This window comes from Rousettus aegyptiacus, unplaced genomic scaffold (assembly GCF_014176215.1).
Source record: "Rousettus aegyptiacus isolate mRouAeg1 unplaced genomic scaffold, mRouAeg1.p scaffold_m13_p_2, whole genome shotgun sequence".
In the NCBI taxonomy this organism is placed as follows: domain Eukaryota; kingdom Metazoa; phylum Chordata; class Mammalia; order Chiroptera; family Pteropodidae; genus Rousettus; species Rousettus aegyptiacus.
The window spans coordinates 2,053,317-2,068,285 of record NW_023416295.1 but is presented as its reverse complement, the minus strand read 5'-3'; the positions used below and the strand labels follow the sequence as shown (position 1 = coordinate 2,068,285).

At 53.4% G+C, this 14,969-nt stretch overlaps 1 long non-coding RNA gene across 2 annotated transcripts; it reads right to left on the bottom strand.

Annotated features, from left to right (window-relative positions):
• Nucleotides 1–216: 216 nt before the first annotated feature.
• On the bottom strand, nt 217–13,030 carry LOC107510564. 2 transcript variants are annotated; one of them, XR_004955609.1, is made up of 3 exons: nt 12,967–13,030; nt 2,810–2,978; nt 217–522 (listed from the first exon to the last, which is right to left on the bottom strand). It is a non-coding gene; the product is annotated as an uncharacterized LOC107510564 (long non-coding RNA). The 2 variants fall into 2 exon arrangements; XR_001596877.2 differs by lacking the exon at nt 12,967–13,030 and adding an exon at nt 10,867–11,059.
• Between the last annotated feature and the right edge of the window lie 1,939 nt (nt 13,031–14,969).

Genomic DNA, 14,969 nt, shown 5'->3' with positions numbered 1-14,969 from the left:
TAGAATTAATATGCCAGCACTGAGTTGTCGCTGGGAAAATTTGTGTAAAATGGCTCAGTTAAAAATGTGACATTCTTCCCAGAACTTTGTGAGCTGTAAATCATGCTCAGCTGACTAATTTTAAGGATGGCAAACCCAAATGTGACAGGGGCCAAGAGACTGTTTGAAATTGATTGGAATTCAAAAATTTTAGCAAGGAAATGTTTGGTTTTATAATTATTAGACTACACTAAAGTTCCAATTTGACTCACTTTTTTTAAACTTTGAAATACAAATTCCATCCGTAAAGGATGGGCGGGTCGGTTCTTCCTTGAACAATCCCGGCCTCGGGATCGAATTTCTCTGGGGCAGAGTCAAACGGCGACTCATTTTCACTCCGCCGCAGTCTCAGTCCCTCCGTGGATCCAGCCAACGTGCACTGAGGGGCTATTGTGTGAACAAGCTGTGCCAGGAAGTGGAGGTGACGCCCGGAGGAATCAGACGTGGAGATTTCCTTCTAGAATCTTCCATTCCAGGCTAGACCTGGGGGAAAGAAGGGGGCCCGGGAAGCACGGAGTGAACGCTTGAGGTAGCCAGAGGAGGTGGCCCTCACCTCCACCTGGGAGAATTCAGGGGGCCCCCGGAAGCTGTGACCTTGGGCTGAAGGGCTAGAAAACTAGACATTCGACATACAGAGGCAGGTCACTTGGGAACAGGCGGTTCCGGGTAATTTTCAAGGATTAGTTGTGCTTTCAGCTTCAGTGGGGAGCCCGAGTGGGGAGGACACACACACCCCTAGACCTTGCCTCTTGCTGGTCACTCCGCCCTCACCCCAGCAGGAATCAGGAGGTGAATTTCAAGAGCAAAGAAGCTCCAAGCCCAGAAACACTGGCACCGAATGAGGCAAGGGCGAGACCCTGAAGCGACCACAGGGAGCTAAGTAAAATCTCTATACCTAGTCGCCTTCCAGCTCCTCGCCCTCTCAGCCTCCAGAGCTAACGGCGGTGGTCACACACCCCCGGAAGAGTGTCTTGGAATGGCTACGGCAAAGGGCCACAGAGGGGAGCCTTGAAACGACAGAACTTTGGTCTCGGCTCTAGAGGCCGGAAGTGCAAAATCTAGGCGTCGACAGGGCCGCACCCCCTTGGGAGCAGCGAGGGAAGAAACCTTTCTTCTTTCAGCTTCTGGTGGCTCTAGGTGTTACGTGGTCTGTGGTGGCTTCACTCCAAATCTGACTCTCTCTCTCCACATGGCATCCTCCCTGTGAGTCTCTGTCTTCTTCTAAAGAGACCAGTCATGTTCAGTTAGGGGCCCCCTCCTCCTCTGGGACCTCATTTTAACTAATTCCATCTGCGACAACCCATTTCCAAAGAAGGTCACGTTCAGAGAACCTGGGGTCAGGACTTCGACATACCATGTTGGGGAGTCACAGCTGAACCCACGACACTCTCCCGGCAGAAAATCGGGAAGTCCCCCCATGGAGAAGCTCAGTGGACAAAAAAAAAAAAAAGATATCCACATGCTAATGTATGGGGTCCCACAGAAAACTACGTGAGTCTTTGCCCCACTGTGAACCCCACTCTTCAGCAGGACCTGTCCTTGAACATAGAGCTTCCAACTAAGTTTTCGTACCCCATTCTTTAGTGTAAACAACAGGTTAAGCCCTCTAGGAAAACCCCTAAATAAGAAACAGGAAGTTAAACAAACAGGAATTAACTAATTAATCAAGGGACTTAGAAGAGACAGAGATAATGCTGGGTGCGGAGAAAACTTTCCTACAGGGTAATAGAGAACATTCACAGACATCAAAGAGAAACTATCGCGTCCATAAGAAAAGATGCGAAAAACGAGAAAAGAATGCTATTTTTTAAAATGAGGAAATTTACTGAATAAGAAATCTACTTCGAGAAGAATGGTGGAGCCAGGGGTTGCGGTGGGGGCTGGGGGTTAATGGTCAAAGATGCCGGAGAGCACGTCGTCACAAGCTCAAGTCATACGCTGAATAAGCTCCGGGGACCTAACGTACAGCACGGCGATGAGAGCTAATAAAGCTATATCTCAAGGGAAGTTTGAGGAGAGAGTAGATCTTGAGTGTTCTCCTTACCAAAAAAAAAAAAAAAAAAAAAAAGGTGGTTATGTGAGGTTATAGACATGCTGATTACTGTGCTGACCATCTTCCTGTGTGTGTGTTCATCAAAATATCATGTCGTACACCATAAATATATACAATTTTTATGTGCCAATGAGACCTCAATACATCTGGAAAAAAACACCACAGCAAAACTAAAAAATTCCATAGAAATTTCTGGAAGACTAACTAACTAAAGAAAACCCCCCAGAAAGTAGGATAAAACATCAAAGAAAGAGAAAATGAAACAGGAAAAACAAACAAACAAAAAAAATCGCAGGCCCATCCAGGAGGCCCAACGTCTGAGAAATAAAAGTGACAAAAAGAAAAAAAAAAGACAATAGGGAAATATTTATTAGATAAAAAATATGAAGAAATAAGAATTGGAGGTATGAGTTTCCAGAATGAGTAGTGAAACAGACAATAAAGAAAAGATCCTGAAAACCGACAGAAAGTCAAAAAGACAAAAAAAAAAAAAAGATTGGGGGGTTATACAGAAGATTAGAATCAGATGACCTCTCAGACATTCTCAACATCAATGCGGGAAATAAGGGGACAATGGAGCAATACATTTTAAAATCTGAAAAAAAAATAGATAAATTATTTCCATCCTAGAAACCTATGCCCAACCAACTAGTAACCAAACGTAAGGGTAGAAGAAAGACACCATTAGGCAAGATTTCAAAAATTATTAGCCAATACCTTTTCTCAGAAGTCCACTTAAGGATGTGCTCCACCGCATTGAGAAAGAAAACCAGGCATGAGGAAAACGAGGTTCTCTGGGAGATGGGAAGCCCTCAGAAGAGGCAGGAAGCAGCACATTTCCAAGTGGAGAATAAGTAGATGAAGAGCAATAGCTCGTGCAGCTAGCCTGGAAGGCAAAGGGCTGGGATCAGAACAATCGGATGGGGCATCCAGGCAGGAGGCCCCTGAGCTTAGGACACAGATAGGGTAGTATTGTGTTGAGGAGTTTGGAGAAGAACTACGCATAGCTACGCAGACAAGAAAACCAAAGAAATCGTTAGTAACTCATAATAATGTAAACACTGAAGAACTGTCTAATTATAACTTGTGACATGATTCTCCATAGGGAGAGGGGAATGGTGGGTGTGAACGCTAAACACTCATATCCCCAGAAGGAAGTCGGAAGACAAGTGTGACTGAAAAGGCTGAGCGCGGTACAAGCATCGCACATGGACGGACGGAGCCGAAACGGAAGAGCAAAACGAGTTCAGGTGGTTTCGGGAATGATGGGATAGACGGCTGCTGGGCTTGGGTTTACCAAAAAAAAAAAAAAAACGACTCTTTTTTAAAAGCAAAGATAAAATCAGGAAGAAAATCAAATAATTTAGTTCTGAGTTTAATACTTAGTTTCAAATTTTCTGAAGATGATTATAGGGTGGAAGATTGGGGGAGGGTCCCTGAAAACAGCCTCGAGTTTACATGTCCCAAAGCTCTACTCTGCAATCTTGAGAAATGGGCTTTGGCTTAAAGTTAAAAGCTTTCATATGAAATTTTATATACATGTTTCCATCATTAAAAAAAAAAAAAAGAAAGTGTTGACACATTTTCTTGAAGTCTGTAATCCCCTTCGAAATGCCTAGGAAGATAATTACAAGTGAAAATCTGAACAGAATCAGGGGTTTTACTGTTGTCTGGATGTGTCCGTGTGAGGGATTTGCCCTCTAGGAAGATGGCGCGGAGGAAGCCCTCCCTCATTTAAAACGCTCTCTTTCTCGTCGGTTCTTCTACAGCTGAGCGTCCACCATGATTAAAACACATTGTGTTTTGTGAAACACATTTTGGCCGCATCACAAACCGATAGGCGAACCGCACCCTGGGTGGTCAGACTCGAGTGTGCAGTGGCGTGGGGTGCCAGACGTGCCAGCGAGAGCCACGCTGCTTCCAAGCCACCTCAGCATTTACTCGGACTGAGAAGTTTTAGGGGTGCCGCGCCATTACGGCTTCAACAGCCTTTTTAATCATTCTCCTAAGACAAAGGGTTTCTTTTAGAATGGGTTCCAAGTATTTCTAAACGTTTCTATAAATATCTGCTTCTCATTAGTTCTAAATGAACTGCTATTGCTGTGTTCCAAGGAATTTTTCCTGCTTACAAAAGGTTCAGAGATAATTTCAAGAGCTGCTCCCAAATCTGCCTGATTTTGTCAATGAAATTCACTTGCAGCTCTTGGGTTTTAAAATATTTGAGAAAACACACACAAAACAGTTACTCAAGAACATGACCCAGGCTAATCTCGTCCCCATCTATCGTTTGTCACTTTTTGACTCTTTCAGCAAGCACCTTTTCAGCAGCCGGCACTGCCTTTGATGTAGGAGTTCCACATGGGACCCGCCCAACGCACCACGCAAAGTCCACGTGAAATTTGTCGTGTCCCGGGCACGGTAGAGTGTATTGCTGCCCCTCGCAGTCATTTCTTTCCCCAGGAGAAGACGATACGTTCCCTGCAACTGCCTTTGACTCACACCATCTCCCTTTGCGCGGATCGTAAGTCAGGCTGGACTCCGTGTGGAGCGTAAGCCGATGGGGCGTGCGGAAACGCACCCCAGAGCTCCGCGGCTCTCTGACTCTCTCTCCTTCTGCCACGAAACCGGTGTGTCAAGCAGGAGCGGCTTCTCCAGCCTGGAAGTGCGTGGAATACGGCCGGTCTGCGCAGAGGGACGAGACACAGATGCCCGGAGTCGGAAGCTGCTGAGATGTGGGGACGGCTGTTATTATGAACAAATCTTCTCGTTGTTGCTGACAGATTTAAACAAGTTCAATATAGAGAGTGGATTAAGTGTATAAAAATCAGAGCCTTGGGGAGGGGAGCAGAGCAAAGCCCCGGGGTCAACCAGGAGACCCGCGAGGCCAGAGCCACCTCTCCCCGGCCTGCACTCTCCTCCACCCCCCCCCCCCCGAAGACAGACAATTCCGATGAGTTTAGGCGCCCTGAATGGAGCCGGGTCCGGGAACGCGCTGCCACTATGGCTCCTCGAGGACGTGGAGACTGCATGTCCCCAGGGAGTCGGGACGCAGCGGGTGGAAACCATCGGCTCGTGTCCGTCCGTTTTCCATGCCAGTCTCACATGCGAGCATCCAGATGTCAGCGATGTTGTGCCAACCGGATCCTCCCGCTTGCCCTACCGCTTGGTCCTGTGACCTCTGTACTTCGACTGTTAAAGGCTGGGTAGCTTACAGTCGCCGGGGTCCTTCCTGGCCCTTCAAGGGTGGTTTTGGTCCATTCCTTTGGCTGGAAAGCCCTTCCTAGCCACCTTTCAGTGTGGCTGTGCCTCCCACCCTCACCCCCTTGCCCCCCGAAGCTTCTGCTGGGCCCTTGGCATGGCCAGGCGGCTCCAGCGTGGACACAGTCTGCTCTGCTCTGTTAATGGCGGGAAACGAGGCAGACGGAGCTCCTGGCCTCATTTCTGGCTGGAGGTTTGATCTTGACTGTGACGTTCTCCATCCCAAAAATGCCAACCCCTTCTCTGCCATCCGGCGCCTCCCCGAGTCATTATCATGTTCTCGCTTCTGAGTCTCTGGCAGGGAGCCTCTGTCTCTGGAACGTGGGGCCCCAGCTCAGGAAGCGTCCTCTGCCATAGTGCTGAGCACTCTGGGGACTTCTGCCATCCCCATCAAGTGACAATGACCAGCATCGAGTTCCGGCTCAATGCCAACGACATCACAGGCTTTGCCTCGTCTAACCTCATGATGACCCCATGAGACGTCACCGTCAACGTCGGCACCTACAGGTGTGGAAACTGAGGCTCGGAGTAGCTAAGATGCTCGTCGACGTTCACCCACCTAATAAACGATAGGGCAGAGAGTCGAACCCAGACGGTTGAACACTGCACGTCCCCCGAAGAGGGGAACATGAAGAAAGACATCGCCTGGGCCTGGGGCCAGCCCTCGAGGTGCCTGGGGACCTGAGGGGCTCAGACGGCGTGTCACACCCCCCCAGGCCATCCCTTCGCGTCCTTCCTCCACTTAGAGCTCTTTCTCAATACTCTTTACTTCACCCTCCTCTTAAAACATCGTGATGCCTGCCAAGGTTAATGCCGTAAGGGAGCTGGAAGACAACCAAGCTTCCTCAATTCCTAGCATGCGGACCGACGCGCTGCCAACCAAAACCGCTTCTCGCGATTTAATTGGATGCCGTCCGTTGGTGAAGGAGACGGACTTGCTGTTCGGTCCAATAAATGCCTCGCTTCCCATGAGTCTGTGCAAACCGCTGGTGCAGCAGGAGGGTGTCCCCGCGCGTCAAATGCGTCCATGCGGAATTAGAGAATTCGAGAACCGAAGACCGCCTGACGCACGTCTAGTACAAATTCTTCACTGTGCAGATGGGGAAACCGAGGCGGGAAGCGACGAGGACCCGTCAGGCCACAGGGAGATGGGGCAGCAGAGCCAGCCCCGGAAGTCCACCGCCCAGGCCCCCTGTCCCCTGAGGCCGGGCTCCCTGTTCATGGCCTTCTCGTTTTCCTGTGGTTCTCCTTACAGGTGGCCCCGTTCTCCCACCCTTGGCCATAAACTTCATGAAAAGAACATTGTTTCCCTACCGTGTGCCTATTTTCCTATTTTCAGCCTCAAAAATAAGCCGCTTCTCACCATTTAGACCAAAATGAGATTTTTCTTCCATATGACGAATCAGCCTTGGTTTTTCTCTCGTCATCCATATCATCTAAGTGTCTCTGAGTCACATCCCGGCAACCCTCTTGGGAAAAAAAAAAATCAATGCATTTCCTCTGCTCCTCCTTGGTGGCTTTCCGGGCCTAGGTTCGTTCACACGCAGGATTAGATCGTGTGAAGATTAAACGCAGAGTAAGCACAACATTCTCCTCTCCATTAGCCCCAAAACAGGCACGAGTTTGTCTCTGACTCGATGAGAACTTGTAGCGAAACTGCCGAACAGCCCCAGTGGTCTCTGGGTGGGGGGGAGGGGTGCCAGTGCCTCGATCCCCCCATGTCCCGGGGGCGCCGCCCAGCTGAAGCAGGCTTAGCCTCACGGCCCCGTTGGAGCCCGTCCCCGGGGACCGCTCTGCTCCTGACCTCTGCCCTTGCTCCCCATCCCTCTGTCCCCATCGCACCTGGCTTTCTTAATGCTCTTCCAGCCCCAGCCTGAGCTTGCCCCTTGGGCTTCAGGAACTCGGGCCTTCATAAAGAAAAGGAAAAACAAAGATAAAACAAAATCTTTCTGTTTTTTTCTTCTTAACGGATATAACGGATATCCACTCGAAGTCGTAACAGCAACAATGTATTAGGTGGCCACAGCGCACGGAAATGAAGTAAAGGGCAGCAGAGGCCTGCGGGCCGGGAGGAGGGCGGGGCGCCCCCGCCCAGGGGGCCACGCCGTCTGTGAACCCGCGGTGTCATCCGAAAGGGGGCTCGGAGCCTCGGTAAAGGGCGCGGCGGGTTCTAGAACAATCGCTTAGCTCTCTTTAAAGATGTGTAATTGATATTCTGAGAGAAGAGGAAACGTAAACTTATATAAAATGCTCGATTGGAACCAGAGAGGTCGTAAAAAGAGCGAGGAAGAAAGAAACAAAGCACGAGTGTGGAAAAGAGACAACAGTGAGGAACACGGCGGACGCTGACTCGGCTCCGGCACTGAGCGCCGGGAACGGCCGCAGTCCAAATGTGCCGAGCGGAGACGGAGACTTTCCGAGTGGATTTTAAAAAAAGACCCAACAGTATGTTTTCTACAGGAACCCCAATTTAAATATAAAGACTTGGATAGATGGACGGCTAAAGAAGGTTCGCCATGCTAATATTTATCAAAAGAAAGCTGGATGAGCTGTACTCGTTTCAGACGAGCAGACTTTAGAACAAGGAGAACTGTCAGGGGTAAAGAGGAGCATCGCGTAATGACAGTAAAGGACTCAGTTCTCCAAGGAGAGAGAGCAGTGTTTAGCACGTGCGCACCTTCCACTCGGCAAAGGCGGGTGGGGCCGTGAGGGGAACCCCACAAACCCCGCCGGGGCCGGGGAGCCCGACCCTCCCCTCGGCCACCGGCGCACCAGCTAAACAGACAACCGGTAAAGGCGGGGGTGACCCGACTTCACGACCGACAGACAGACAACCGGCAAAGGCGGGGGTGACATTTACAAAGCGTTTCATCATGCAAAACCCTCACGAGGAGAGACCACACTCAGGGCCATAAAAGCCACCTCCGCACATTTCAAAGAACAGAAATCATACAATGCATAGAATTAAACTCTAGATCGATAACAGAAAAAATAGCTAGAAAATTCAAATAGAGGTTAAACACACTTCTGAATGAGACATGGGTCAAAGAAGTATCAAGAGGAATTAAAAATGTTTTGAACTAAATAACAGTGAAAATATAATTTATAAAAAATGTGTGTGAAGCAGTGAAAACCAGTGCTTAGAGAGAAATTTATAGCATTAAATGTGTATATTAAAGGAAAATCTAAAATCAATCATTGACGTTTCCACCTTGCACGAAATGTTCCTAGCAGCATCATTTATAATATCCAAAAAGCGAAGACAATCCAAATGTTCAACAGCGGATGAACGGATAAATAAGCTGTGGTCCATCCAGAGAGGGGAATGTTATTCAGCATTGAAAAGGAACAAAGCAGCACTCGCTACAGCATAGATGACCCTCGAACGCGTTATGCGCGGTGAAAGGAGCCAATCACGAGAGGCCACACCTGTCTGATTCCATTTTGTGTGCACTGCGTGGGTGGGCAAATCTGTGGCAAGCACCTGAGGGCAGGAGGGCCAGGCGCCCTTGGGGGAAGGGCGGATAGAGGTGGGAGAGGACAGGGGGGACCGGCGAGGCCCAGCGGGTGGGTGGGGACGTGCCCAGAGGGTGACGTGGCAGTGAGTAAGGGTGGAAGCAAGCAAAGGCAAGCCAGCTCACCTCCTGCCCACCCAGCGCAGCCACAGCCCGGGAGGGGCTGGGTTGGGACACTCGGGAGGAGCAGACAGACTGCTGGGCGGCCACCCGGAGGAGCTGGCGCGGGCACACCCGTTTCGGATGCCACCTCGGCCCCCCCTCCAGGGCGAGTGAATGGGACACTCACAGAGGGAGCCGCCAGCAAGGGCGGCTGCCGATGCATGATTTACAAGCGACGGTGAAGTCCTTTTTCCACTGGCCGCCGCGGCCGGGATGCTGTAAACAGCAACGGCGACCCAGCCAGCGGCTCCCCACCTCGGCCTCTCCTCGCCTCACCTCTGCAGCCCTGAGCAGCGACCGGGGGCCGTGAAGAGGGCCCCATCCCTGCTCCCCCACACAGCAGCGGCCGCGTGCCGAGCAAGCGCAAGGCGCCACTCCACGAGACGCACCTGACTCACGTTGAATCTGCCGGCCAAATTCTGGGGGAGCCGGGGTGCACAGCCAGCCTGCCTGCTAGGGACTGAGAGAGCCGGGGTGGCTCGGGGAGGAGGGGGGCGGGAGGTCTCGTCCTTCCCAGCAGGATCTGCAGCAGCACCAGGCCCGGAAGCTGGTGGCCGCGAGGCTGGAGGCATCACTGCTTCATCATTCATTCATTCACTCATCCACTCGCTCGAGCGGTCCTGCGGGCTTCCCCAGCCAGGACCTGCAGCAGTGAGGGACTGAAATGCAGACAAACAGAGCAGAGGAGACATTCTCCAGGCACCCTTCTGCCACCCGCACGTCCCCAGGGAAAGGGTCCCCTCCAGGCACCACAGCAGAGAGGTGCCTGGTGATGGGACCTACCGGTGTCTGCCACAGTCAAGATTTCGGACCCTAGAAAAGCTCCAGAAACAGCCCCCTTTCAAGAACTCCCGGGCCGGGCTTTCCCCGCTGGGCTGGCCACACCCGCTGGGCCGTTGACACCGCACCTGGTGCTTGGGACCAGGGCGCCCACAGCCTCACCGCAGGCGCCCTCTCCCGGGCCCTGGGGGCCTCCCTCAGCTCAGGGGCAGCCACTGCCTAGTGCCTCAGGTGCAAAGGCCCGCACCTCGGCCGCCGACGCAGGTTTGTGCTTGGCCAGGGGCGGCTCTGCGGGCCACGTCAGAGCTTCTCGCGATGCCGCCAAGCCCGTTGCGTGTCCCTCCTCACTCCTCTGTCCTCACGTCCGTCACCCCAGGAGATGACGATGAACCCCAGGCCTCCAGGGCCACCTCTACCAGGCCGCTGTGCCCTAACAGTGACCCCAAAGACCACAGAGCGCCTTCTAGAAGCTTCCCTCCCTGCTCATCCTCACTCCGTGAGGACCCTCAGGTGCTGGGTGAGGAGCTGGCTGGACCCAGGGCTGCTGGACGGCCGCCGCCCCCGCCCCCCCCCCCCCCCCCCGCGGCCGTGTCCTGCAGCGAGCTGGGGGGCGGAGCCCAGCCCTTCCTTCCCAGACCCTCGGAAGGAGTGACAGCGGCCTCCTCCCCCACCCACCGCAGCTGCTGACCCAACTCACAGAGGATCCTTGAGAGGCGGGCTGGGGCGGGGAGCAAGCGCGTGCTGGCCATCCCTGCCGGCCAGCACAGGCTGGGAGGCGGGACAGACCAGAGCAAACGGACAGCTCTTAAAATACAGGGGAAAAAAATTACAGGAGTAGGCAAAAAAAAGCAAGAGCCTGTAATTTGGATTATTTCTGATATAAGGCCCCTTTTTAAGTTAGTGAGGTCTGAAGTGATGAGAGCTGATCTGCATAACAGTTTGCTCCGGACACTGGCAACAGCATGCTATTTAAATGAGAATATTGCAGTGGCCTGGGGGGAGGGGCAGGGAGGAGGGCGGGGAGGAGGGAGGGGAGGAGGGTGAGCCGGCAGTCCTCACCCTGGCCCTCAGCCCTGGCCGTCTGCCCAAGGGGCAGAGAGGTCAGCAGGACAAAGAACTTTCTAGCTTCGCAAGTCGCTTCCGGCTCGGTGGCTGGCCGGGCCGCTCTCCTACACAGTCTCCGTGCGGCGAAGGTGCCGTCCTCTTGGAAAAGCCCGAGCCGTTCCTGCAGGAACGGTCCTCACCGCCGACAGCTCCGTGAGCGACAGGGAACGGCGGCGTCGAGAAGTCGTTTTGCCAAAACGCTTCAGAAAGAGGTACGGCACCAACCCTCAGACGGCCTGAGGGCTGAACCTGGCCGCCGTGAGCCGCGGCACGGTGTGGCCACAGGCACGGCGGTTTCTACAAATCCCGTCACTGTCCCAAGCCCGTAAAAGGGATGCTCACTGTCGCCACAGGCCGCACCCCTTCCGCTTCTTCAAGCCTCTGCGATCCGGCGATGCTGGGGGTATCCTCTAAGAGGCCACGGATGCCCGTGGCTCCCCGGCCCTCAAGCCCCATCTTCACCTCAAGAGGAACCCCAGAAAGCCGCCCCTTGGGCTCCATGAGCGTGGCCCACGAGATGCATTCCTCGCTACGTTCTCAGCAAGACCGTGTTCCACAGGCGGCGCCAAGACAGAGGGTCTGTCTCACAGGCCACATGATCAGCTCCTTATATAACTAATGAAAAGAACTCCTGCCTTGACCTTGATCTCGTGACCCTTTCCCCAGCTGACCCCTCCTTCCTCTTGTTTTAATTCTCTCTTATAAAGCGTGTGTATAGGAGGAACCTCAATTGTTTTAGGACAAAAGTTCATGAAAAACTTATCAATTATTATATTTTTACATGATATAATGACATATAGTTACATAATCACATGTTACAGTTTATGGCATTAATTCATTATCTAATTAAATATACAATGTAGAAACCAGTTCTAAAGAGTCTGTACTGGCACGTCTCCCCTCTGGGGTGCTGACCGGGGGGTCAGCAGCCTTCTGGAACCCTGAGGACTCGCAGGCTGAAGCCCTTTGGAGATGGCCAAGTGCTTCCTGCCCACAGGTGCCATGCGGCACACCAGGGGGCTGAGGCGGTCAGTTTCTGCTCTTCTCACCCCAAGGGGATCCATACCCCTAAGCCCAGGCTCCCAGTACAGCTTACCTGCTAGAAAGATGATAGATAGATAAATAGATAGATGATAGATGATAGATAGATAAATAGATAGATGATAGACTTACGCAGGTGTGTGTGTGCCTGCGTGTGTGTGTGTGTGTGTGTGTGTGTACGTATGTATATGTGCATACATATACCTCCCAGAGACAAGCTGGGGGTCCCTGAATGCTGGCCTCCCCTCTCTGGCCCCAGGCCTCTCCCACACCCATTTCCACTGCTCCGTGTGGTTAAGGTGAGGTGGGAACCATGGGGCCTAAAGAGATGTCCCTCTGCCCTGCAGAGACAACAGCCCCGGGCACCCAGAGCTTCTAGCATTTCAAGAGAAGCTGCGGACCTCACCTTCTGTGTGGAATCTGAATTTTAAAATGTTAGAGTTAAATTTCTTTGAAATGAAACATGTCCTACAGGCTCCAGTGGTGACCTGGGCCAAGGGTCCTGCAAGCCCCTCACGGTTCCACATTCTGATTCCTCCGCTCCTTCTCCCACCACCCTCCCCCCCCCAAAAAAAAAAAAAAAAAAAAAACTCCTGCCTTAAATTCTCTAACCGCCTCTGGTGTCGTTTATCAGAGCATTAACTCAATTATCCTCGCGGCGAATCACACTCGGGCCTGGCCAGGAAAAGCTTAATGGACGACCAGATCCGTGACTGGTTCCCACTGACCGTTATGCTAAAACAGCAGGAGCCCTTGGTCTCTCGTGGTTTCTGGCCAGCCCTGGACCCAGCAGGAATGACGTGCCCGTTGTGGGATTTCACCAGGCAACGGGCCCCAAACAGAAAGTGTCAGCACTTCTGAGGGAGAAAGCCGCGTCTCTGGTATTCTCTCCCCACCCCTCTCTTTACCCGGTTTCTGCTCTTTAATTTTTACCGTTTCTCTTAAGCGTTCGTGTGTGTGTTTATTGCTGTAATGTGAGGGCTGCCTGCTCCCCAACACGGCCCTCTGACTCACCGCACCGCCTGCCTTTCCACACAGGCCCTTCTGGGGAGAAGGCTCCGCTCTGTGAGGCACCGCCCACCCCCGGGCAGGACAGGGAACTCGTGCTTTAGCCCGAGATCAGGGGTTCGAGAAGATAACAAGGAGGCATCGCCCTGGCCAGACACCCAGTCACTGGGAGGAAGGCCAGCCCAGAAGGGAGCAGGGTTGGGGCCAGCCGAGGGCCCACGTGCCCAGAGACGGATCCGGGCACCAGCGTCATCCACGGGCCCCGTGGACACACACCCGGGAGGGGCCGATCGGGCACTGTACCCCTCGGCGCCACACGGAATATAAACACGCACTAAACGAATGAATGTTAAGAGACGGTCCTCCTTTACACAGCTTTCTGCGCCCCTTCAGCACCACGGAGCAGAATGGCCCCCCAGAGACCCGCCGAGGCGGCGGCACCCCCTGGTCCCCGTCTGCCAGCCTCTGCGGGAAGCTCACTCTACAGGGACTTAGGCTGGAAAAGGGGGTGTGCTGGGAGCATAGGGAGTATGCTGGTTTGAACAATGCCCAAAATACGTGTCCACACCCCGATCCCCCAGAACCTCAGAAAATGGCCTTATTTGAAAAGAGGTCTTTGCTGGTACCATTAAGTCAAGGGTACAGGTGTGTGTATGGTAGTTATGAAATCCCTAAGGATTTTGCGGTGAGATCCTCCTGGTCACCCGGGTGGCCCCCAGTGAAGCGAGAGGACATGGGGAGAAGGAGGAGGAGATGCAGGCTGAGCCGGGAGCCGCCGGGGCTGTGGGAGGCGGGAGGGACCCTGCCCTAGGCCTCTGGAGGGACCACGGCCCTGCCGACCCCGGCGTGTCAGACCTGGGCCCCCCGGAGCGGCCACAAAACGACTTCCCGCTATGTGAAGCCACCGCGTTGCTGGTGATTTGCTGCTGCAGCCACAGGAAGCTCAGCGAGAGACAGACACAGAGGCAGAGAGACAGAGACAGAGACAGAGAGACGGAGAGAGACAGAGACAGAGAGAAGGAGAGAGAGAGAGAGAGAGAGACGCCCTTTAGAAGGGGTCTCATGGCCCCTCGCCCACTGAGGGCCTGAGCTCATTTGGGGGATACAAAGGTGAGTTGTGCGGGCTGACTACGGGGGTCCCCAGCAAACACACTTCCAGGCCGCCCTCCGCTGGGGTCCACAGCTCACAGCTCCCCCAAACACAGGAAGCTCCCAAATTCAACTATGTCCCTGGAATAAACGCCCAGAAGACCAAGGAAAAGAGACAAATGCAGGAAGGAAAGGAACTCTGCGTTAAGCGAGAACAGATCAACCCGCAGAGAAAACTACATGCGAAACCCCAGGGGATAAGAGACGGTAGTCTCCAGCCGAGGAGGCTGTTTTCTTTCATTTTTAAACAGAATAATAATGACCACCTGACAGTTAAAACTACAACGACGAGAATGCAAAAAACAAAGCGACAGAAAACGAAGCAGAACAAAAATGGGCGGAATTCACAATGAAGGAACAGAGCAATGTCCGGGGAAGCCTCGGTCGATCCCCAGAGTCTCGAATGGTGACGAGAAATGGGGAAATGGCAAGGAAAACCCCCCCGGACGGAGGCCCGGCACAGCGGGTCGCCGGCCATCAGCCACGGGAGGCCCCGGAGCCCCACGCTCCGGGCTTCTCCCTGAGCCCCTGTCCTCGCAGCCGGTGGGAGGGGGCGCCGCGTGCACCCCGTTCCACGCAGAGAAAGGCTCCAGCTCTAGAACATTCTGGAAGCAGCGCCAGTGTCCCGTGCTGGGTCTCAGAACTGCTCACAGAGGCCCTGACGCCCAGAAAATGCCCCAAAAAGCCGCTGGGCCTGGCTCCCGCTGCATGCCCTCCATGCGGGCCCCTTGGGGCTGCTCCCTCCTTCCTTGGCACAGTGGCCGCCCCCGGCTCCCCGGCCAGCCACGTGTTCATTACCGTGCACAGCACACAGGCGCCAAAGCTGGCGTCAGCCCACTCGCCCCGGAAAGGCGGCTGGG